The 22,995-nt window shown below is 43.0% G+C and overlaps 1 protein-coding gene and 1 long non-coding RNA gene across 3 annotated transcripts in view; one reads left to right on the forward strand and one right to left on the reverse strand.

Annotated features, from left to right (window-relative positions):
- The window catches only part of SPECC1L (sperm antigen with calponin homology and coiled-coil domains 1 like), a 140,794-nt gene extending 118,153 nt beyond the window's left edge, over positions 1 to 22,641 (reverse strand). The window contains exon 1 of one of the 2 annotated variants that reach the window (XM_042910427.1): positions 22,489 to 22,641. The gene's annotated coding sequence lies outside the window, so the exon portion shown is untranslated. Of the gene's footprint in view, positions 1 to 17,217; positions 17,237 to 22,488 lie in introns of those variants that run through there. The other variant, XM_042910426.1, reaches the window with a different exon arrangement.
- LOC122203514 lies at positions 17,529 to 20,549 on the forward strand. The gene is made up of 3 exons (XR_006195214.1): positions 17,529 to 17,698; positions 18,032 to 18,140; positions 20,336 to 20,549. It is a non-coding gene; the product is annotated as an uncharacterized LOC122203514 (long non-coding RNA).
- Positions 22,642 to 22,995: the final 354 nt, after the last annotated feature.

Genomic DNA, 22,995 nt, shown 5'->3' on the forward strand with positions numbered 1-22,995 from the left:
TGCTCTACCTTGCATGAGCGAACCTGTATCCCTGGGCAAATTACTCCACCTCTCTGAAATCTCAGTTTCCTCATATGTAAAATGGGCTGCTAATGCTACCTACCTTATAAGGATTTTGAGAGAATTCAATGAAGTAATGAACCTAAAGTGCTTAGCAGGGTTGACAGCCCACAGTATAGATGGATAAATGTGGACTATCATAACGTAAAAGAATACACCGCATGCCCCAAGTATGACTAATGCCTTATTAAAATACAAGCAGCAATTCAAAAGGCACTTTGTAAGAGAAACCCTTTATAAGGAATGACTAAAGACTGTTTATACTCACTACTTACATTAAATTATATACTATTGCACATAGATGTCAACAAACAACACTTGCTGCTGGTTCTTTCCCACTGAAAATTATATATCAGGAAATACTGAAAATACATGGTAGGGAGTTCACTGGAATGATAATCAGGAGACCTGGATTGTGGTTGCAAGCCTGACAAGTCTGCATGACCTTGGTAAGTCATGCTACCTCTAGGAGCCTTGTTTATAAGGCAAGGAGGATGGATTAGGATCTTTCAGAAATTCAAAAATTCTATGCCATAACTTATACCATTCAGAACCAGGAATCAAAACTACTTTTAAAAAGGAAACTGCTGGGCGTCTGGGTAGCTAAGACAGTTAAGCATCTGACTTCAGCTCAGGTCATGATCTCACACACAGTTCATGAGCTCAGGGCCCGCTTTGAGTGAGCCCCGTTTCTCTCTCTCCACGTCTCCCCACCCCCCCCCCTTGCTCACTTATGCCATAAATAAATAAATAAATAAATAAATAAATAAATAAAACTGCTTATTAATTATTATTTTTTATTCCTATCAATATCCCACTAAAAATCCAAAAAGGGTTTCAACCTAAACAATCTAGGGATGCCTGGGTGGCTCAGTCGGTTAAGCGTCCAACTTCATTCAGCTCAGGCCATGATCTTGCAGTTCGTGAGTTTGAGCCCCCCGTCGGGCTCTGTGCCGATAGCTCAGAACCTGGAGCCTGCTTCAGATTCCGTGTCTCCCTCTCTCTCTGCCCCTCTCCCACTCACATACATTCTCTCTCTCTCACAAATAAACATTTAAAAAAATTAAAAACAATCTAAACGTATTTGTCCCTTATTTTAAAAACTCCGTATTTGAAATGTAGGGATCAATTCAAATTGTAAATTAAGAACAGACTTAAAACCCTGAGGAGAAGGAATCACACAGTCAAGGGAAATTTAGGAAACTAACCACACTGGAGTCAGTAACTACACGTTACTAAATGAATCAAAACCAACAACCAATCTTATCAAAGCATGTGTACTACAAAAAAACAAACAAAACACTGAAAAGAAATTCAGCAAGAAATGTTTTAATTAGATAAATCATAATGCAACACACTGATCCACTGAATTCCTCAACACATGTGTGTTTATAACCCTTCTTTTGTGAACTGACACACAATCAGAGAAGTGCATTTAAAGAGAGACTTGGAGCAAGACTCCATTGAAAAAAGTCAAGACTTACTCAGAGGAAAAGCATGAGCACTGTCAGGTCAAAAAACCGCACGTGTGCAAATGGGCGATACACAAGATACACAAAACAGGGACAGGAAGGAGAGAGAAGACTTTGGATGTACAATTCTCTGCTTAGTCTGGATCCATATACAAAAGTCCATTACTGCCCCAAATACTTCAATGCTTACTAAGGAGCTTACTGACAATTATAATGCTCACTATTTTCAAATGCTTATTTTTACTGTTAACACAATACCTTCTCTCTTTTATTTGAGAAAGAGACAATATGTGTACATGCGAGATGGGGAGAGGGGCAGAGAGAGAGAATCTTTACCAGGCTCCAAACTCAGTAAGGAGGTCAACACATGGCTTGATCCCACGACCCTGCAGTCATGACCAGAGCCAAAATCGAGAGTCGGATGCTCAACCGACTGAGCCAACCAGGCACCCCCCTTCTCATTTTTAACACCAATTTTTTAAAGTATATTTATTTAAGTAATCACTACACCCAATATGGGGCTCGAGCTCACTACCCCAAGATCAAGAGTCTCATGGTCTTCTGACTGAGCCAGCCAGGCACCCCAATACCAATTTTATTTCATGCCTAAAATGAGGGTGTGATTATCAACTAATGTGCACATTTAATACAGTAGTCTGTCTTGTTATGGTACTGTTTCCAGAAATCAATGATCCACATTATGACTTAGTGAGGAAAGGTAGCATTAATATCCACCTCTCCTCCACTTCCACCTCCAGCCCTGAGAAGGAAGGAACTTCACCCCTATGTCCTCTTCTTTACCCTAGGGGTGCGCCGCCCTTAAACACCTACATGGTCACAGAAGAAGGAAAAAACAGCTTCCTCTCTGATTTCCCCCACTTTCCCTCCCAGCTTCCTCCTTTCTGATTCTGGCCACACTCTATGAAGAGAGCAGGAGAAAGGCCACACTGACCAGCCATGCCCAACTGGATACTGAAGTTAGCAATAAGGAGCTAATGGTAAGCAGGGCCAGCACAGCCCCCAGGGGAAGGTCAGGGGCCAAGTCAGACTGTAGTGGAATGGGATAAAAAGCTGAATAGATGAAGGATAAAGACCTTTTCAAAACTTTGGCTTTGTTAAAGGGGAGAATGTCAGAGAGTCATGAGGACGTGGAGACACTTTGCTGGTGTTGCTGTTGTTGCCTGGAGACTGTCAGCCTGCCGGCAAGAAAGGTCGGTGCTGCACCAACACACCTGATTCTCATCATTGCCCTATGTGCTGGGAAGGAGGAAGAAACTGGGGTTAGAGAGGTAAACAGCTTGCCCAAAGTCTGAGCTCTTTCCACTAAACCATAACTGACAGACAGGATGCTAAGAAAAGGAGTTAATTATCAGCAACAAAAATTCAAAAGCACAACTCCGTGTCCCTGTGTTTTTGGCCAGAGAGAAGCCCACTCATATTAATTTATGATTTTTCTCTATTACTCTACAAGACTTAACACAAGGAAATCTTTAGAAACTAGAAGCTCCCTGGATTTTTCAAATTTAGAACCCTAAGTTTTCATTTTAGTGCTTTCCAAATAATGACAAATCTATTTTTTTCACTTAAATTCCAGTTAGTTAACAGTGTAATACTAGTTGCAAGTGTACAATATAGTAATTCAGCACTTCCATTCCTCACCCCGTGCTCACCACAACGAGTTGCACTCCTTAATCCCCGTCACCGATTCAGCCCATCCTCCCTCCTGCCCACCTCCCCTATGGTAACCATCAGTTTATTCCCTATAGTTAAGCATCTGTTTCTTGGTTTGTCTCTTTTTCTCTTTTCAAAAAACCTAATCTCATATGGAGACCTCTTCAGATCCATTTCTGGAGATCTCTCTTTTTAATACAAGCTGCTGAAAGGCTGTTAAACTGACAATACTTAACATTCCAGACAAGTGACAAGGCTGGAAGAGGACAGCCTGAAAGAATTTCTGGCTACAGTACACAAATGATTTTTCCAGATTTAGTCCAAAACAAATTGGTTCTCAAAGTTCAAACTCCCAGAATGCCAGAAATGTTGAGTCTCCTCTGGCCATTCCCTCCTAAGCCAAAGTCTGTGAATATTTATTTACAAAAAGAAAACGTTTATTCAGGACCCCTTCAAACCATGGCTTTATGCTCAGAGTTTTGGCAGACAGTTACACACTTGCACAATGCTATATTCATAGAATAAACTGTCAGCCATATTTTTAATTAAAAACACCATTTTGACATATTCTTACATTTATAACAAACTCTGATCTGAAACACAAAATGAAATATTTTCTTTGCATTTCACTAATCGTTCAATGTAACAGTGTAAAAAATCCTTTAAAAATAAGCTTGGGGGCACCTGGGTGGCTCAGTTGGTTAAGCGTCCAACTTCAACTCAGGTCACAATCTCATGATTCATGGGTTCGAGGTCTGCATTGAACTTCAGTTCCTCTGGCCAACCCCCCCTCTGCCCATCCCCTGCAGTTCCTCTGGCCCCCCCTCTCTCTGCCCATCCCCTGCACTCTCTCACTCTCTCTCTCTCTCAAAAATAAATAAACATTTTAAAGAATAAGCTTACAGGGGAGCCTGGCTGGCTCAGTCAGTGGAGCATGCAACTTTTTAAAAATTTTTTTAGTGTTTATTTATTTTTGAGAGAGAGAGAGACAGAGCGTGAGCAGGGGAGAGGCAGAGAGGGAGACACAGAATCCGAAGAGGCTCCAGGCTCTGAGCTGTTAGCACAGAGACGGATGCAGGGCTCGAACCCACAAACCGTGAGATCATGACCTGATCTGAACTTGGAGGCTTAACCGACTGAGCCACCCAGGTGCCCCAAACGATTCTTGATCTCAGAATTATGAGTTCAAGCCCCCACACTGGGCATAGAGCTTACTTTAAAAAAATTTTTTATAAATTAAAATAAATAAATAATACAAAAAAGCTTAAAATTTTAGATTTGAACCACTTCACTAGAACAACCAAAATGAAAGACAGACTAAGTGTCAGTGAGGACAGGAACACCTGGAACTCTCACACACTGCTGCTACAAGAATACAACTTACTGCTACTCTGGAAAACATTTTGGCAGTTTCTCATAAATTTAAACACATACTTACCAGTACTTCCAACCCCAGGTATTTATCCAAAAGAAATTAAAACACATATCCACACACAAATGTTCACAGCGGCTTTTAAAAAATACATACAGGGATGCCTGGGGTGACTCAGTTGGTTGAGCATCCGACTCTTGATTTTGGCTCCAGTCTTGATCCCAGGGCAATGGGATTGAGCCCCAAGTCTGTCTCCGTGCTAGGTGGGAGCCTGCTTAAGATCCTTTCTCTCTCTCTCTCCCTCTGCCCCTTCCCTGACCTGCGCTCTCTAAAATAAAATTTAAAATTTAAAAAGTTAAAAGTCAAAAATAAATACAAAATACAGGGGAGCCTGGGTGACTCAGTCGGTTAAGTGTCCGACTTAGGCTCAGGTCACAAACTCACAGCTTGTGGGTTTGAGCCCCACATTGGGCTCTGTGCTGACAGCTTGGCGCCTAGAGCCTGCTTTGGATTGTGTCTCCCTCTCTCTCCACCCCTCTCCCACTCACGCTCTGTCAAAAAAATAAGTTAAATAAATAAATAAATAAATAATACACACAATAACTCCAAACCAGAAACAACCCAAATGCCCATCAACAAGGGAATGGATAAACAACCGGTGGTATGGCTATACAACGAAATAAAACTCTGCAAGAAAAAGGAAGAATCCACTGATAACATTCAACAGCATGGATGAATCTCAAAAGCATTATGATAAGCAAAAGCATATGAAACCAAGAGTCAGACACTTGGCCGACTGAGCTGCTGCCGGTTGAGCATCCAATTCTTGGTTTTGGCTCAGGTCATGATGTCAGGGGATCAAGCCCTGCATCAGGCTCCACGCTGACAGTGTGGAGCCTGCTTGGGATTTTCTCTCTCCCTCTCTCTATGCCCCTCCCCTGCTTGTGAGCGCACGTACACACACACACACACACACTTTCAAGACAAATAAACTTTAGGGGCGCTTGGGTGGCTCAGTCAGTTGAGCATCCGACTTCAGCTCAGGTCATGATCTCATTGCTTGTGAGTTCGAGCCCCACATCGGGTTCTGTGCTGACAGCTCAGAGCCTGGAGCCTGCTTCAGATTCTGTATCTCCCTCTCTCTCTGCCCCTCCCCTGCTCATGCTCTCTCTCTCTCAAAAATAAACATCAAAATTTTTTTTTCAAAATAAATAAACTTAAAAAAAAAGCATTATGATAAATGAAAGAAGCCTGATATATTCCACTTACATGAAATTCTACAAAATGCAAACTTTCCTACAGTGACAGAAAGTAGATCAGTGGTTGCTTAGGGGTGGAAGAAGGGGAAATCAATTGAACAAGATACAAGGGAACTTTTGGGGGTTATGGAAATACTCTGTATCTGGACTGAGGTGCTGCCAATATGGCTATATACATTTTTCAAACCCCACCAAACTGTACATTTAAAATGGAAGCATTTTTCTGTATATAATCATATTGTAAAGTTCATTTAAAAAAATACAATAAAAAAATTCCTAAATGCTCAATTAAAAAAAGCAAAAATTTAGACCTGAGAATTGTCTTGTCAATAGCACAAAAGAAGTCTTTCTAAACTAGTTAAAACAGATTAGAATTTGAATTTGGTTTGATAAAAATGAAATCTTTTTCAACAAGCATTTCACTAGTTAGATAAAATGAAAATTAATAAAAAGAAATACTAAGGAGTCCTTTTTCCTTCTGTCTACTGAGTACAAGGTCATGGTCTCAATAGTACGCAATTTTGCCCCCTAGAGGACCACTGGCACTGTTGGTAGATATTTCTGGTTGTCATGATGGAGTAGAGCTGTTACTGGCATCAAGCGGGTAGAGGCCAGGGATGCTGTAAACATCCTACAATGCACAGAACAGCCCCTTTCAGCAAAGAACTGTTTGACCCAAAATAGTCCAGTGCCAGGACGAAGAAACCTTGGGGTACAGGGATTGGTTTAAGCCTGGAAGGGAAGATGTCTATCTTTCTGCACCTTACCATACACAGGGTCACATTCGCACAGACATTCTGTTGAATTGAGAAAGCAACTCAACAGAATTGGCTGATAGGAAGGGACTGTCCCTGCCACAGGGCCTATTACTACCCTGGATTTCCACCCACATTTCCTGGGAAAGGACAGCTCAAAGAAGGGCTCTCTCTGATCTCCCAGAATGAAATGTGAGAAGGAGCCACAGGTCTCACTGCTTAGCTGCACCTCTTTCTGCAGTCCCCTAGCTGCCTGGCAGAGACTGACCACCCCAGAGGGTATGTATGGCCGAACTCTACCGTTCTCACAACCCTCTGAAACCTCACTGGCAAGAGGAAAAGAAGTAAAACCTGCAGGCCAACTATATGCACCAAGCACTATGCTGGAAACTTCACACACATCATTCCATTCAACTGTCCTTCATCTAAGGAGATGGGTGATTATCAAGTCCACTGTAAAAAGGATAATCTGACCCTTCACAGCTGGCAAATGTACAGCAGGGATCTGAGACGGTCTGATTCCAAAACCTAGGGCATTCCACCACAACTGGGGAACTCTGTGGATTGTCTTTCTTTATCTCAAGGGGTGGCATGTACAGTGAGACTCCAGAGGGCCTTTGGTGTGCTCAATGTTCACAGATGTTTCACTATGGTAGAGTCGTGTCTTGCCAAGACTTACAGCATTCCCTCCTCTCCATCCCCACCACCCCTGCAAGCCCAGCTCCAGCCTATTTCTGTTGGGAAAAAGTATAGCCTGACAACTACCACAGCCTCATGATGTTCTCCCAGACTGCAATGCTCCCACACCACAACTGTTTCTCCACACCGAAGCACAAAGTCCACCCTGCACTCCCCTGTGGCAGGCAATGCCCCACTCCCTGCCTCAGACCAAACACCCCAATGGCTAACACACGTCCTCCAGATCTCAGCTCCCACCGACCCTCCCCACCTGGTTTCCTGTTTTACACACAAACATAGCCATGCTTTTCCAAACACCCACACTTCTGCTCCTACCGTTACCTATCCCTGAGAGCTCCTTACCATCTTCTTGCCTGAGAAATAGCTGCTCACATGTCACGTCAAGATTCAGCTCAAATGACATCTCCTGGTACTTCCACTACAGCAATCACTTCACTGTATTTTATCTAGGCAGCATTTGGTACACAATTAGAGCAAAAAAAAAAAAAAAAATGCTGTTTATCTCAAATTTAAATATAATTGGGCATCTGTATTTTCTCTGGCAACCCTAGGCTTGGCACACAGATCCACAAGTAGGGAGGAAAGGAAAGGCACCAGTAGGGAAGGGAGCAAAAGAACACAAGAAATAATATACAAAGTGAACCACGATGAAAAAGATGAACAGAAGTCTTATGCCATACTCAGCAAGAATATTAAAAGTCCGAATCTCTTTGCTTGACATCAGTCCTCCACAAAACAGCCTGACCTACAATTCCAAAACCAGTCTCTGGGACTCCTCTCCAAACAGCCTAAGTTTAGAGCAGCAGGCCTGTTTCTCTTTCACGAATCCAGCACTGGTCACTCTGCCTTACTCACACAGCTCCCACGAACTGATGTGTTCTCCCCTCAACTCTAATGTCCATTCACTGAAAATGCCTCCTCCTTCAAAGCCAACCTCAAAGGACGAGCACAGCTCATGTACCCTCAAGGTCTAGCTCAGACAACCTATGGCACTGATACCAATGGTCCCCCCCACCTCATGAGGGCCCCAGCCCTTAGACTGTAACTCTTCCAGCAATTACCAACACACCTTCAGATGCAGTTGTATAGAGACTGGTCCCCACACTGAGCGGGGGGGGGGGGGGGGGGGGGGGGGGGGGGGGATACAAATACCCACTTATGAGGCAAGGCACTGAGGATACAAATACCCACTTATGAGGCAAGGCAGGGATAAGTATTTAAAGATATCATTTAACAACTGTAAAGAAAATGGAACCAAATACCTGAAAAACAGACAAAAATCAAAGCTATGAGGTGAACAGCCCAAATCTCTGCTGAAAAGGACATGTGTGTCAGAAGTAAATCCTAATAAAGTCTTTCTAGACAGGCCAATTAACCACCTATTACACAGTTCACCGCCTGTTATGAGACAACCTGTAACAGAGTGTAGAACTTCTGTTCACTGATTAGTGGTAGGATAAGGATATAAGACGAAAAAGAGAAAAACAGTGGAAAGCACTTCCTTCTGAGTTCAAAATGTCATAGTCCACACTTCCTTGTTAAAATGCTGAGATACACCATTTAACTCAATTACACTGATTTTGCTGTTGCCAATTTAGGATCATACTGTTTGTCTTCAATGTTCAAGCAATAAACCTCAGTGACATGTCAGAATTTGAATAAACCATAACCAATCTGGTATTAAGAAAATATAACATGTAAAATTTTTTTCTTTTAATGTTTCATTCCAATCTTTTAAAAAGTAAAATTTTAGAGCACTGCTACATGATGTTATTATTAGCAAGTTGAATTTCAGTAAAAGGTTATTAGTAGCATATATTAAGAATAACAGATTCCCAGGGCGCCTGGCTGGCTCAGTTGGTTCAGCGTCCTACTTGGGCTCAGGTCATGATTTCATGGATCGTTGAGTTAAAGACCCGAGTCAGGCTCTGTGCTGACAAGCTCAGAGCCTGGAGCCTGCTTTGGATTCTGTGTCTCCCTCTCTATCTCTGCCCCTCCCTCCTCGTGTGCGCTCTCTCTAAAATAAACTTTTTAAAATTAAAAAATAGTAATAATAACAGATTCCCATACAAGTATCACAGCATCTTACCCCCAACTCAGCAATGGAAATCTTCAAATTCTAATACAGAGCTCTGGAAACAAGTCAAAGAAGAAAGACTTTCAACTTAAGAGGTTGTTTAAAAAATATGGCTGTTTTCAAATCTGAAAAAATCCAGAAGGCAGGAATAGGACTAGTGAACAACAGATATCAAGAGGCAGATTCCGGGACAGCTAATAATCAGAGATGCCCCTACACTAAATGAACTGTCTTGAAAGTAGTTGGATCCTCCTCTTCGCTCTTCAAAAGCCTTCTACTAGTGGGGCTGGGAGGGCTGATTTATCACCAGACATCAGCGGAAATGGGAAGTTCCTACACTAACCTCAGTTAGCTAGGTATCAGATATTCACAATGGTTCATCTCTAAACCATCAGACAGCAGTGGGATAAATTCAATTATTTTAAAAAGCATTGTATGGTAGTATGGCAGGAAGAATTCTCCTAGCTTACTTTCTCGCTTGTAACTTGATGCAATCTTTTTTTTCAGTTCAGCTACCCTTACCATCTGAAATCCACCACGCACACTTCTGACACAGCATGGCATGGAGATTTAATCACTGAACAAATATCTAAAGTCTGGGCTTCTGACAAATTTTTTTTTAAGTACATAGACAAAAGATAAACCAGTAACTGCTATGCAAAAATTCATTGGCCATCTGAGAGATAACAGGTCTTTTTCTTCTTGATCTCACTAATCTCTGAAACCACTTTCAAAGATGTGTGGTGACTAAGAGTTCTAATGATCCTTTCTCAGAAGCCATTCTGATGTCAACACAGAACCTACTACCACTGCTTACCACCCTCTCTGCCCATCTGCAGTGTGTAACTCCTTTGGCTATGCAAACACAGTGCCTATGTAGCTTTTTCTATAATCACATGCAACTGGGAACAAAACAAGGTAAGAAACCTGGGTGTTTATCTCCAAGGATATAAACCTGGGTAAGACAGTAAATACTGCATTAGCCTTTCTTCAGAGAATCTCACACTTACAAAATAAACCTCTCTTTAGCCTACCATCCTAGTATACACTCTTCCCTTTTCATTTCCAGTTACAAAACAAAATCTCTGGGTGGCTCAGTCAGTTGAGCATCTGACCTTGGTTCAGGTCATGATCCCACAGCTCATGATTCGAGCCCCACATCAGGCTCCCTGCTATCATGACAGCACAGAGCCGGCTTCAGATCCTTTGTCCCCCCCCCCCCACCCCCCCACCTTAAAAATAAATAAACATTTAAAAAAATCTCCCTAGGAATACTATTGGAAAAAATTATAAATTCAAAATTCATTCTTTACTGTCACTTTATTTAAAATAATACAGAAGGAAGGGCACTTGGCTGGCTCAATTGGTACAGCATACAACTCTTGATCTCAGGGTTGTGAGAGCCCCATGTTGGGTGCAGAGATTACTTAAAACCAGAATCTTTAAAAACATAAAATAAAATAAAGTAATACTTGGAGCATGTGGGGGACTCAGTTACTGAGCATCTGACTCTTGATTTTCGACTCAGGTCATGATCTCATGGTTCGTGGGATCAGGCCCCATGTCAGGCTCCATGCTGACAGTGCAGAGCCTGCTTGGGACTCTCTCTCTCTGCTCCTACCACCCCCCACCTGCATGCATGCACACATACACTCTCTCTCTAAAAAATAAAAAATAAATTAAGTAATACAGAAGGAATAAGGATATATTCTAAATGTGAGAAAAATGAACCAAAGAGAATTATCATTAAATATTAGCAAGAGACTGTCCCACTTTTAAGTTTTTTTAATGTTTATTTTTGAGAGTGTGAGTGAGGGAGGGGCAGAAAGAGAGGGAGACACAGAATCAGAAGCAGGCTCTAGGCTCAGAGCTGTCAGCACAGAGCCCAACGTGGGGCTCAAACTCACAAACCGTGAGATCGTGATCTGAGCTGAAGTCAGATGCTCAACCGACTGAGCCACCCAGGCGTCCCATGTCCCACTTTGAAAACTTGACTCTGAGTGGCTTAAGGAAAAAGAGGCAAGGAGAAGGGAGGAGGCCCAGCCAAGAGCTCAGGCAAGAAAGGATGCAGAGGGAGGAAGCAAAGAAACGTAAAAGGGGAGAGGATGTTGCTAACAGTGGTCTGGCATCAAGTTTAATCCCCTACTCATCATCCCTCAACACCCAAAGCCTTCATTATTAGGTAGTAGCTTCAAGGGCAGTCCCTCCAATTCTTGGGCAGTTTATGGAGCCAGATGTCAGTACAACTTTAACTACCACTTACCAGAATACCTGCCAAAGCAAAGGGAATAATTTCACCCCTCTTTACACATGAAAGCTCTTCAAATATTTCAGTTACAAGAGAAACAACACCCACCTAAGTCTTCCATTCTCCAGGCTACAAAGTACTGTAGTTCCTTCAACCTTATGACAAATGCATTCTAGTTGAAAGGCAGCAAAAACATAAAACTTTTAATCAGAAACCGTGGCTCAAATCCAAGCGTGGCCACTGGTTAACTCTGTATTTTTAACCTTGTTTCCTCATTTATAAAATTAAGGAAAATAATAGTTGTGCTAACTACCTCAAGATGTGTTGTGAGAGGACCATATTTAATGAAAGATACACATGAAATGTATGCTTTTTCAGCTCTGCTGCTATAGATGCTCAATCGATTCCACAGTACTATTAACATAAACCTCATAAACCTTATGAATTAAATTAGTTTTATAAATAAAGTTTTGGAACCCAACCCAACTAAGCACATGTGTGATGGGAGGAGTCAGAGCAAAGCCAGGAGAGGAAGTGATTAAAAATCCCAGTACAAAATAAACAAACAAACAAACAAACCAGTACAGCTCGACAGCTTTCTGATTGACATTTATATTCTATACTAGACTTTTAAGAAATCCAAAATTTAGGATGCCTGGCTGGCTAGGTTGGGGGAACATGCAACTCTTGATCTCGGGGTTGTGAGTTCGAGCCCCATGTTGGGTGTAGAGATTACTTAAAAAAAGATAACTAAAAAAAACCAAACAAACAAACTTTAGAGCATTTGGGTGGCTCAGTCAGTTACGTGTCAACTCTTGGTTTTGGCTCAGGTCATGATCTCATAACTCCTGGGTTCAAGGCCTGCATTAGGAGCAGTACAGAGCCTCCGGGATTCTCTGTCTCCCTCTCTCTCTCTGCCCCTCCCCCACTTGCTCTCTCAAAAATAAACAAACATTACAAAAAAAACTTTAACATAAACTTCCAGTTTGCATTTTTTTAATTTAAAAACAAGGAACATTAGTAACTGAAATGCCAAAAAACTTTTTTTGCAAAGTATTTTATTAACTACAGTGAAATTCTGGTTATTAATAAATGATTTGCATTCCATGATGATTGAGCTGGGTCTGGCCCAGCAAGCCTTTGAACTGGATAGGTAACAGGAAGGTTGAGTAAATGCGTGTCTAAAGTGTGTATTTCTAACTTCATTTCCAAGTCAAATACAAATATAAAAAAACAAAATCAGAACAGAAATGTTTAACTGCATTACTTCTAGAGCCAACCAAGAGGAGTTAGTGCAGGCCCCACTAGGCTGCATATCAATGTAAATCTGCCCTTGTGGGGAGGACATCTTTTTTCCCTCCAGACCTAACCACTCTAGATGACCCAGATTATTTTCCCTAAGCATCAGCATGAATAATTTAGAGTAGGCTTTACTGTAGGGGCAATTTCAATAATTCACAGGGCAGTATTATAAGTATATAAAAGTTCAGGAAGAAAACAAGACTATCGTGTGGGCCTGGAAGTTTTGCCAAGTCACCCAAAAATCCTCTTGGCTGCACCCATCAAAAACTTCCAACACATATTATATACCTTACATGGCTTTTTGGTCAAGGTTGTTTATTACTGATCACTAGAGTAAGGGGATTTGTATACAATTTATAAATATGCAAACTTTGCTACCAAGGACTTACCCACTTACCTTTCAGGCCTATCAGTTTATCCCCCAGAAAAACTCTGTATCTGCATTATCCAGCTGGTTTTCTATTTTCCCCTTTATGAAAGTTGCTTTTACCTGCAAGGTGAGTAATACTAATACTGACTTACAATAACTTGTAATGTTTAGGGTAATCTAGCCTTTGGTACTTCATATACGCTACTCAGAAACTGCCACAGACTCACACTGCACTGGTAAAATCCTATCTATATTATTTATTTCCCGACTTCCCACCCACTCCCCCACCAGAAAATAGAATTCTCAGAGTGCAGGGGAGTTTGGCTGGTTTGTTCAATGCTGTTGCCCCAGAGCTTAGAACAGTGCCTGGCACTTAACAGCCACTTAATAGATATCTGAACTGATGGAGCGCCTGGCTAGCATAGTTGGTAGAGTATGTGACTTGATCTTGGGGTCTTGAGTTTTACTCCCACAATGGGCATAGAGTTTATTAAAGAAAATGAAAAATAAACAAATAATTATCTCCTGACTTGAAAAACTAATATATTTTTATTATGGATTATTACTAGGAAGTCTTTAATCACGAGTAAGAGTGATACCAGCTAATTTTTTTAAGTTTGTTTGTTTGTTTATTTATTTATTTAGAGAAAGAGGGGCAGAGAGAAAGGGAAAGAGAGAGAATCCCAAGCAGGCTTATTTATTTAGAGAAAGAGGGGCAGAGAGAAAGGGAAAGAGAGAGAATCCTAAGCAGGCTCCACACCGTTAGCATGGAGCCCTACACGGGGCTCAAACTCACGAACCATGAGATCATGACCTGAGCTGGAAGCAAGAGTCAGATACTTAACCAACTGAGCCACCCAGGTACCCAATACCAGCTAATTTAATGGAGCTTCCAGAAGTATTAAGCAAAGAAAACAAGAAGCATGGGTGGTTCAGTTGGTTGAGCATCCAACTCTTGATTTCGGCTAAGGTCATGATCTCATTGTTCATGGGTTTGAGCCCCGCATCGGGCTCTGTGCTGAAGGTGTGGAGTCTGCTTAGGATTCTGTCTCCCTCTTTCTCTCTGCCCTTCCCCTGTTCGCTTGCTGTCTCTCAAAATAAGTGGATAAACATTAAAAAGAAAAAGAAAACAAGAAGCAAAAGTGTCAAAAATATCCCATTTATTTTTTAAAAGTATCCTCCAAAAACCCAATGCTGATGAGAAGGGAAGAACTTGAAACCCTCATACACTGCTGGTGGGAATGTAAAATGATGCATTTTTGGAAAACTGCATCACTGGTGGTTCCTCAAAAACTTTAGCATAGCTACCACATGACCCAGTGATTCCACTCTGAAATACATATGCAAGAGAACTGAAAATACTCATCCACAAAGAAACCTGTACATGAATGTTCACAGCAGCATTATTCATAATCGTCAAAAGTGGAAAAAACCCAAATGTCCATCAACAAAATATAAACTATTATTTGGCCATAAAAGGAATAAAGTGTAAATAAATGTTACAACATCAACAACCCTTAAAAAGATTACACTAAATGAAGGAAGGCAGACAAATGACCACAATTTGTAGGATTCCACTTATATGAAATATCCAGAATAGGCAAATCCACAAAGACAGAAAGTAGATTGGGATTTCCAGGGACTGCAGGGAAGGGAGAATGGGGAGAATGGGGAGAATGGGGGACTATTAATCAGAACAAGGCTTCTTGGGGTGCCTGGGTGACTCAGTTGGTTAAGCATCCGACTTCAGCTCAGGTCACGATCTCACGGTTCATGGGTTTGAGCCCAGGGTCAGGCTCTGTGCTGACAGCTCAGAGCCCGGAGCCTGCTTCAGATTCTGAGTCTCCCTCTCTCTCTGTCCCTCCCCCGACTCATGCTCTGTCTCTCTCTCAAAAATAACTAAATACTAAAAAAAAAAAAAAAAAAAAAAAAAAAAAAAAAAAAAAAAGTTCAAGGCTTCTTTCTGAGGTGATGAAAATGTTCTGAAATTAGTGAATGGTGATCAATGCACAACTCTATCGATATACTTAAAACCACTGAAGTGTACACTTCGAAAAGGGTGAACTTTAGGGTGGATTAATTCTATCTCAATAAACCTGTTCTTTTAAAAGAAATATACATGGGGCATCTGGGTGGCTCAGTCGGTTAAGCATCCGACTTCGACTCAGGTCACAATCTCACCCGCGTCGGGCTCTGTGCTGACACCTTGGAGCCTGCTTCGGATTCTGTGTCTCCTCTCTCTGCCCCTCCCCAATTTGTGCTCCGTCTCTCAATAAATAAATAAATATTAAAAAAAATACATGTTTGCAAATGAATACATGAATACATCATTCAGGTATTCAAATGAATATATGCACTCAGGTATTCTTGTGTTCAAATGAACACATGACATGATAAAGAATGTTAAAGAATAAAGTATGGGAGGGAGAGGGAGACAAGAGTTGAAGCAAGGAAGAGATAAACAAAAAAACAAAGACAGACCAGGGGCACCAGGGTGGCTCAGTCCATTAAGCATCTGACTCGATCTCAGCTCAGGTCTTGATCTCAGGGTTGTGAGTTCAGGCTCCACAGTGGGCTCTGCGCTAGGCATGAAGCCTACTTAAAGAGAAAAACAAAAACAAAAACAAAACAAAGAAGGATTAAAAAAATACAAGGCTGGGGGCACCTGGGTGGCTCAGTCGGTTAAGCGTCCGCCTTCAGCTCAGGTCACGATCTCGCGGTCCGTGAGTTCGAGCCCTGCGTCGGGCTCTGGGCTGATGGCTCAGAGCCTGGAGCCTGCTTCTGATTCTGTGTCTCCCTCTCTCTCTGCCCCTCCCCCGTTCATGCTCTGTCTCTCTCTGTCTCAAAAATAAATAAACATTAAAAAAAAAAAAATTAAAAAAAAAAATACAAGGCTGCAGGCCTTGCGTGGGGGGACTGAGTCAGGCTGAATAAGCGTACAATGAGGGGAGCATAAAGAATAAAAATGAGGGAGCTCCGGTTGCAGAGTCCAGCAGGTAATTTGTAACAGGGGAGAGACAGCAAACCTGGGTAACTGTAACGATTCAATGGAGTTTGCAGAAACCGGACCAGAAAGGGAGAACAAGAAAGAACATGAGAGAAAAGATTTAAGACTAGCCCAAACCCACTAATATTTAAAAAGAAAAGTGTACAAGAAGAAAATTTAATAGTTTCCGCTCAAGAATCCTTGAGCCTGGTAGGATAAAACCAAACCATAACAAGAAGCTTCCAGGCAAAGAAGGGAGTGGGCCTCAGGACACTGGCTGTCTTCTATGTAGGAGAAAAGGGGCATCTCTTGGGAGAAAGTGCAATTGTGACTGTTCTGGAAAACAAGCAGCTCCAACGGACTGCCTCGGGAATTCTCGGTAGAAGAGGTGTGACTGAAAAATGGCTGACTTAGGATTTTTCCCAAGAACATGAGAAGGGAGAGAGGAAGAAAAGGACACCTTTAATTTTTAACAGATACTTCTTTATAAATCTTAACAATGCTGCCAGATTTTTTGCATGCTTCTTTCCTAAGCTTAACCAAGGTCTTTTAAATTTTTCTTCGGATAACCTCAGTTCTTTTGACAAGAAGTATAATATGGGCTTTTATCATTTTTTTCTTAAGATTTATTTTTAAGTAATCTCTACGTCCAACATGGGGCTCAAACTCACAACCCTGAGATCAAGAGTCACACTCTCTCCCCACTGAGCCAGCCAAGCGCCCTTCCTTTATCATTTTTGTTTTCCCTAGGCTACACGCACAATGGATAAACTTGAAATTTAATATCTTGATTTCTTAAACCTTGATTGTCCAAATACATCAAATTAAAACAAAAACAAAAACAAAAAACCAACCAAGGTGAAGGTATATATACAAGGGGAGAGGGGGAAGCAATATACAACAAATGCATATTTCCTCTAGAGCCAGGAAGAAAGTTAATGCCCACCTGGTTTCTGGATTACAACACAGATATTAGAGATAGTCCCCTCCTTCAAGAAGTAAGATTTGAATTAGACACCAAGATACAATTAAATAGACTGCAAACTGGTGTGTACAATGGGAGGTGTCTCAGGGCCTGAGAGGTCATGCACACCTGGAGTGAAAAACTCCAAAGGGCAGGGACTAGGTGATCTCTACACTCTTGGTAGTGCTGACATGCCTAGCACATAACACACCCAGCAGATGTAACAACCTTCAGTCAAACCACACACTCTGCTGTGCACTGTGATGTCACTGGCTCATGGAGTAAACAGACAAAACACAGGCCACCAAATCCTACCTGGACAAGGAACTGGACAAGTATGCCGGAGATAGGTCAAGAGATTCCTTCAAGGCAAGGTAATATCTAAGCTGAGTTTGAAGGAGATAATTCAGATGAAGTGAGCGAAGAGCATTCCAGCAGAGGGAAACATGGAGACTGGAAAGAGGTAAGGGACCAAGAGTTACTCAGCAAAACTCAGTGAAGCACCAAAAAGGGGGAGTAGAGGGATGAGAGTGGAGGCCAGAGCCCAGTGATGAGGTGTCACAGATACCAAGCTAAGGATTAGTAAATCCGATTATGAAGATAGTGGGAGCCACTGAAGTCCTTAAAATTGGGGATGGGGGTGAGGGTGGGGTTGGGAGGAGTGACTATGAACAGATATATTTTGGAAATATGGAGGCAGGAACAAACCTCTGGATTTAATCAGAAAAGAACTACACTGAAGACATGGGAAACGATCAAGAAAAGCACTGTAAACAAGATCTGCACTCTTTTCTAGGGGACAAATTTCCTTTTGGGGGTTACCAAATTATCCTTTGAAAATGGACAACTTATGGAGCACCTGGCTGGCTCAATAGGTGGAGCACATGACTCCTGATCTCAGTGTTGTGAGTTCAAGCCCCACATTCGGCGTGAAGCCTACTTAAAATAAAAATTTGGGGGGTACCTGGGTGGCTTAGTCGGTTAAGCATCCAACTTCAGCTCAGGTCATGGTCTCACGGTTGGTAACTTCGAGCCCCGCATTGGGTTCTTTGCTGTCAGTGCAAATCCCACTTCAAATCCTCTCACTCCTCTCTGTCAGTACCCTCCCCTATGCGCAGACACTGTCTCTCTCTCAAAAAAAATAAACATTAAAATAAATAAATAAAATAAAAATTTTTTTAAAGTTTTGAACATGGAGAACTTACAGGTAGCTGAGAAGAGTACAGAAGTTAGTATTACGAAAAATTAAACTGCATTTGTAATTTTAATTCAAGACACTTAAAATGAGGGGCACCTGGGTTGGCTCAGTTGGTTGAGCATCTAACTCTTGGTTTCAGCTCAGATAATGACCTCACTGTGAATTCAAGCCCCAAGTCAGGCTCTACGCTGATAGTGTTGAGCCTGCTTGGGATTCTCTCTCCCTCTCTCTCTCTGCCCTTCCCCCACGCTTGCGTGTGCCCGTGCTTCTAGGCACTTTCTCTCAAAATAAATAAATAAACTTAAAAAAAAAAAAAAAGACACTTTTAAAATATATGTTTGGAGCACCTGGGTGGCTCAGTCGGTTAAGCATCCAACTTCAGCTCAGGCCATGATCTTGCAGTTTGTGAGTTTGAGCCCCACATTGGGCTCTGTGCTGACAGCTCAGAGCTGGCAGCCTGCTTCGGATTCTGTATCTCCTCCTCTCTCTGCCCCTCCCATGCTCATGCTCTGTCTCTGTCTCTCAATAATAAATAAATGTTAAAAAAAAATTTTAATGTATGATACATTTTAATATATTACAGTTTTGTGAGTACAAAAATAAGTAAGTAAAAAAATTTACAATAACTAACTCTAAGTCCTATTAACAGCAGACCAGGATGAATTTTATAAAGACTTCGCAGATATAGAGATCATCTGCTACATTAGTTTTGAGAGACAGAGCACAAGCTGGGGAGGGCCAGAGAGAGGGGGAGACACAGAATCCGAGGCAGGCTCCAGGCTGTGAGCTGTCAGTACAGAGCCTAATGTGGGGCTCGAACTCACCAGTCGTGAGATCATGATCTGAGCCTAAGTCGGGTGCTTAAACGTCAAAATCTGAGCCGAAGTGGGACGTAACCCAATGAGCCACCCAGGCGCCCCTGCTACATTCACTTTGGAACAAAGCATAGCCACTTCTTTGCTTCAGCATATCTGAAATTCAATCTATAAGCCTAATTTCTTGATAAGCTGTTTCACAGCAAAATTCTAAAGTCACATACTAAAAGATTTCTGAGCTAACAGAGAAACCCCATGGGGGTTCTTTACCTCGGCAGCTAGTCTATTCACCACTAACAATTCCAACTACCAGGAGGAATTTCCCTGCCTAGGCTTATTTTGTTGGCACAAGCACACACACACACACACACACACAAAATATCCTGACACTTTATATCCAGTAGGAAAGAATAATCAGAATAGTAACATCTTTAATATCAAGCAAATGTAACAAAGCCTTCTCAGTTGCCTGTGTATTTGGACAGATGACCACGAAGTAAACTCATACTTACTTTTAAAAAATAACCTTTATTTTAATTTTTTTAGCACCAAAAGCCCCAGGAAATTTTCCCTGAACTCCCTAACAATAGCAAAACAATAGTTTCTAGGCTCTCTTTTTATCTAAAAATATATTATTGTGATAAGATAACCAGCCTGTATTTGCCATTTACAATCACCATATACCACCATTTGCCAGCACCATCATTTCATAAAAGATGTTTAATTTTTAACACCAAGAAAATGACATATATTTTTTTAGAAAGGGCAATCCTGGGGCGCCTGGGTGGCTCAGTCGGTTGGGCGTCCGACTTCAACTCAGGTCACAATCTCACAGTCCGTGAGTTCGAGCCCCGCGTCGGGCTCTGGGCTGATGGCTCAGAGCCTGGAGCCTGCTTCCGATTCTGTGTCTCCCTCTCTCTCTGCCCCTCCCCCATTCATGCTCTGTCTCTCTCTGTCTCAAAAATAAATAAACGTTAAAAAAAAAAAAATTTTTTTTTTTTTTTAAAAAAAGAAAGGGCAATCCTTTAATTGAATAAATTTAATGAAAAATTTCCCATATTGTCCTTGTTTTTCTCAATATGCCAAGGCCCATTCAACACTCCATTTCAGGGGTCTGACCAAGAGTCTCCAAGATTTGTTATCACCAACTCCCAGTCCTTGTGGAGGGACCACAATGTCATGGAACTGGTGAGAAGACCCAGTTCTACCAAAAGCCAGAGGACTCTACTGACAAGGATACATTAAATGTTAAAACTGGCAACTTGGGCGCCTGCGTGGCTTGGTCAGTTAAGTGTCTGACTTCAGCTCACATAATAATCTCCTCACGAGTTCAAGCCCTGCATGAGGCTCTCTGCTGTCAACACACACAGCCTGCTTCAGATCTTCTGTCCCCCTCTCTCTCTGCCCCTGCCCTGCTTGCGCTCGCGTTCTCTCTCTCTCTCTAATCAATAAACATTAAAAACAAAAACAAAAACAAAAAACGGGAACTCAAGCTCCTTTCACCTCCACCCCTCCTTCACCCACTCCACCCCCATCCACACTTTACAAATAGGGAAAGGAAGGTCCAGAAAGGAAAACTGACTTGCCCAAAGCCATAAAACCAAGAGAATCTCTAGCCTGCTGACACCCTCACTGACTAGTCCTCGACTGAGCTGGACAGTATACTATATACAAGTTAGCCATGTGATTTAAATATGTATGTGGTTATATGGCAAGTCTTAGGTGAAAACCCAACCCTGGTAGTAATTTTGAACCCATATACTATCATCTGAGTCATCTGAAATTAAGATGTACTGTCTCAAATCAATTATAAAGAGAACCTCTGCTTCACAGAAACCCCATCTCAAGACACACAATGTAGATATACATCCTAAAAATGCAAGTTTAAAGCTTTTCTATGGCACAATATTCACTTTCTTACTGAAAATGAATGTCAAGAAAAATCCCTACACACCTAGAGTATACACAGGCTATTAAGAAACATTCTCCAGCTACCTAAAGTTGCTGAGTCTTTAAAGGCTCTGCTTGGTGCACACTAAATCAAAAGAGGGAAAGAGACATTTTTAAGAAGGAAGATAAATTATTGGATCAACTAGCTATTTCTTTACCAAAAAAATTTTCCCCAAATCAATAACCCTACTGCTCCTTACAGATATACCTATCAGTATTGTTTGACTATTTCATAACCTGCGTGTGTTATGCTGATGTCTACTGATATCTACAAAGCTCTGATTTCATCTCAAGATACATCCTCCTGGCTGACAGCAAACGCTCTTGGGCTCTGCAACATTTTTCAGTTTCCTGAATCTGTTGTAAACTTAGGAAACATTATCAATGACTTGAGACGCTCTTCTTACGATATTTTTCTCTGTAACCAACACACTGCAGAGAATTTATAGGAATTTTTCCTGGCCCTCCCATACCTGCCGGGAAATTACCAAGGGCATTAACAAATGAAGGATCTCTACATTTGAATGATCACAGGAATTCTTACTTGGTCTCGTAAATAGGCTGAAACTACGTGGAAACTGATTTATTTTCCAGTCATCTCCAGGGGAGGTGCTCAACAATGAAGTATGTCTTAAATATAACCAGTTATGCCATACAATGACCAGATTGAGTTAAATGCAGAATTCCTCGGCAAAACACCAGATTCATATCCAACCTGATGCAAGTAACCAGGTTTCAAGAAAAAAACATTCCGCTCGCATAAAGATGACCTCCCATGGGCGCGGGCGAGGGTGGGGGCGCGTGCCCTGGCGGAAACAGAGCCTTCAGGAGGCCCGGGGTCCGGCGCCCGCAGCCCTGCTCCCAGAACCGCGTCCTCGAGGCCCCGGGCAGCGCTGTCTCCGCCGGGAGAAGGGACCAGGGCTATGGGGCGCCGGCCCCAGCCTCTCCTGGGGAGCGAGGAAAGGAAACGGAGAGGGTCACGTTCAGCCCGACGCCTCAAAGGGACCAGCAGGCGGGGACTGGGGTGGGGGGGGTGCAGAGCCACCTGGGACCCAATAACAGACAGGAGTGGCCGCGGACCCAGGGGTCGGCCTAGGTGCCCGGGAAGGGGACAGCGCAGGCGCGGGACGGGCCGGGGGGGGGGGGGGGGGGGGGGGGGGCAGTGGGGGACCGCGCAGGCGCGGGCCCGCTGGGGTCTGCGGGGCCGCCTGGGCCTGGCCGCGCGGGCGGCGCTGAGGAGATGGACAGGCCCGCCAGCGCACACTGAGGGAACCCAGCCCCGGCTCTTACCGCGCGGCGCCGCCTCGCTCGCTCGCTGGCTCCGGGATGGGGCCGGGCGGCGAGCTCGCCCGGTGGCGCGGCCCGAATCCGTTGAGTCCGGCCTCAGGGCAGCAGCCAACCCCGCGGCGCCGTTCGCCCGGCCCGCCCTGCCTCCTTCGCGGCCCCCGCCCTCGGCCCGCCCCTGGTCCGCCCCACACAGCGCCTGACAATTGCGCAGGCGCCCTAAGGCTCCGCCCACGTCCCGTCGCCGCGCAGGCGCCTACGGCCCCGCCCACTCCGTTCACCTCCCTCCGGTCTCTGGGTAGCGCAGGCGCCCTTTCACCTGGCCAGCCACAAAAAAAGACTCCGGCACGTGGTTCTGACGGGTCAGGTTTTGCGCCAGAGCTCCGGATGGCAGATGCTCCTGGGTGCTGCGTTTGGCGCGGTGGGGTGATGAGTGTAGAGCTCTCTTGTCCCAAAGCCTTACCTCAGCTCAAAGGTCCACCTTTCCTGCAGCACGTATTTACAGTGTACCAA

This window comes from Panthera leo, chromosome D3 (genome assembly GCF_018350215.1).
Source record: "Panthera leo isolate Ple1 chromosome D3, P.leo_Ple1_pat1.1, whole genome shotgun sequence".
Classification (NCBI taxonomy): domain Eukaryota; kingdom Metazoa; phylum Chordata; class Mammalia; order Carnivora; family Felidae; genus Panthera; species Panthera leo.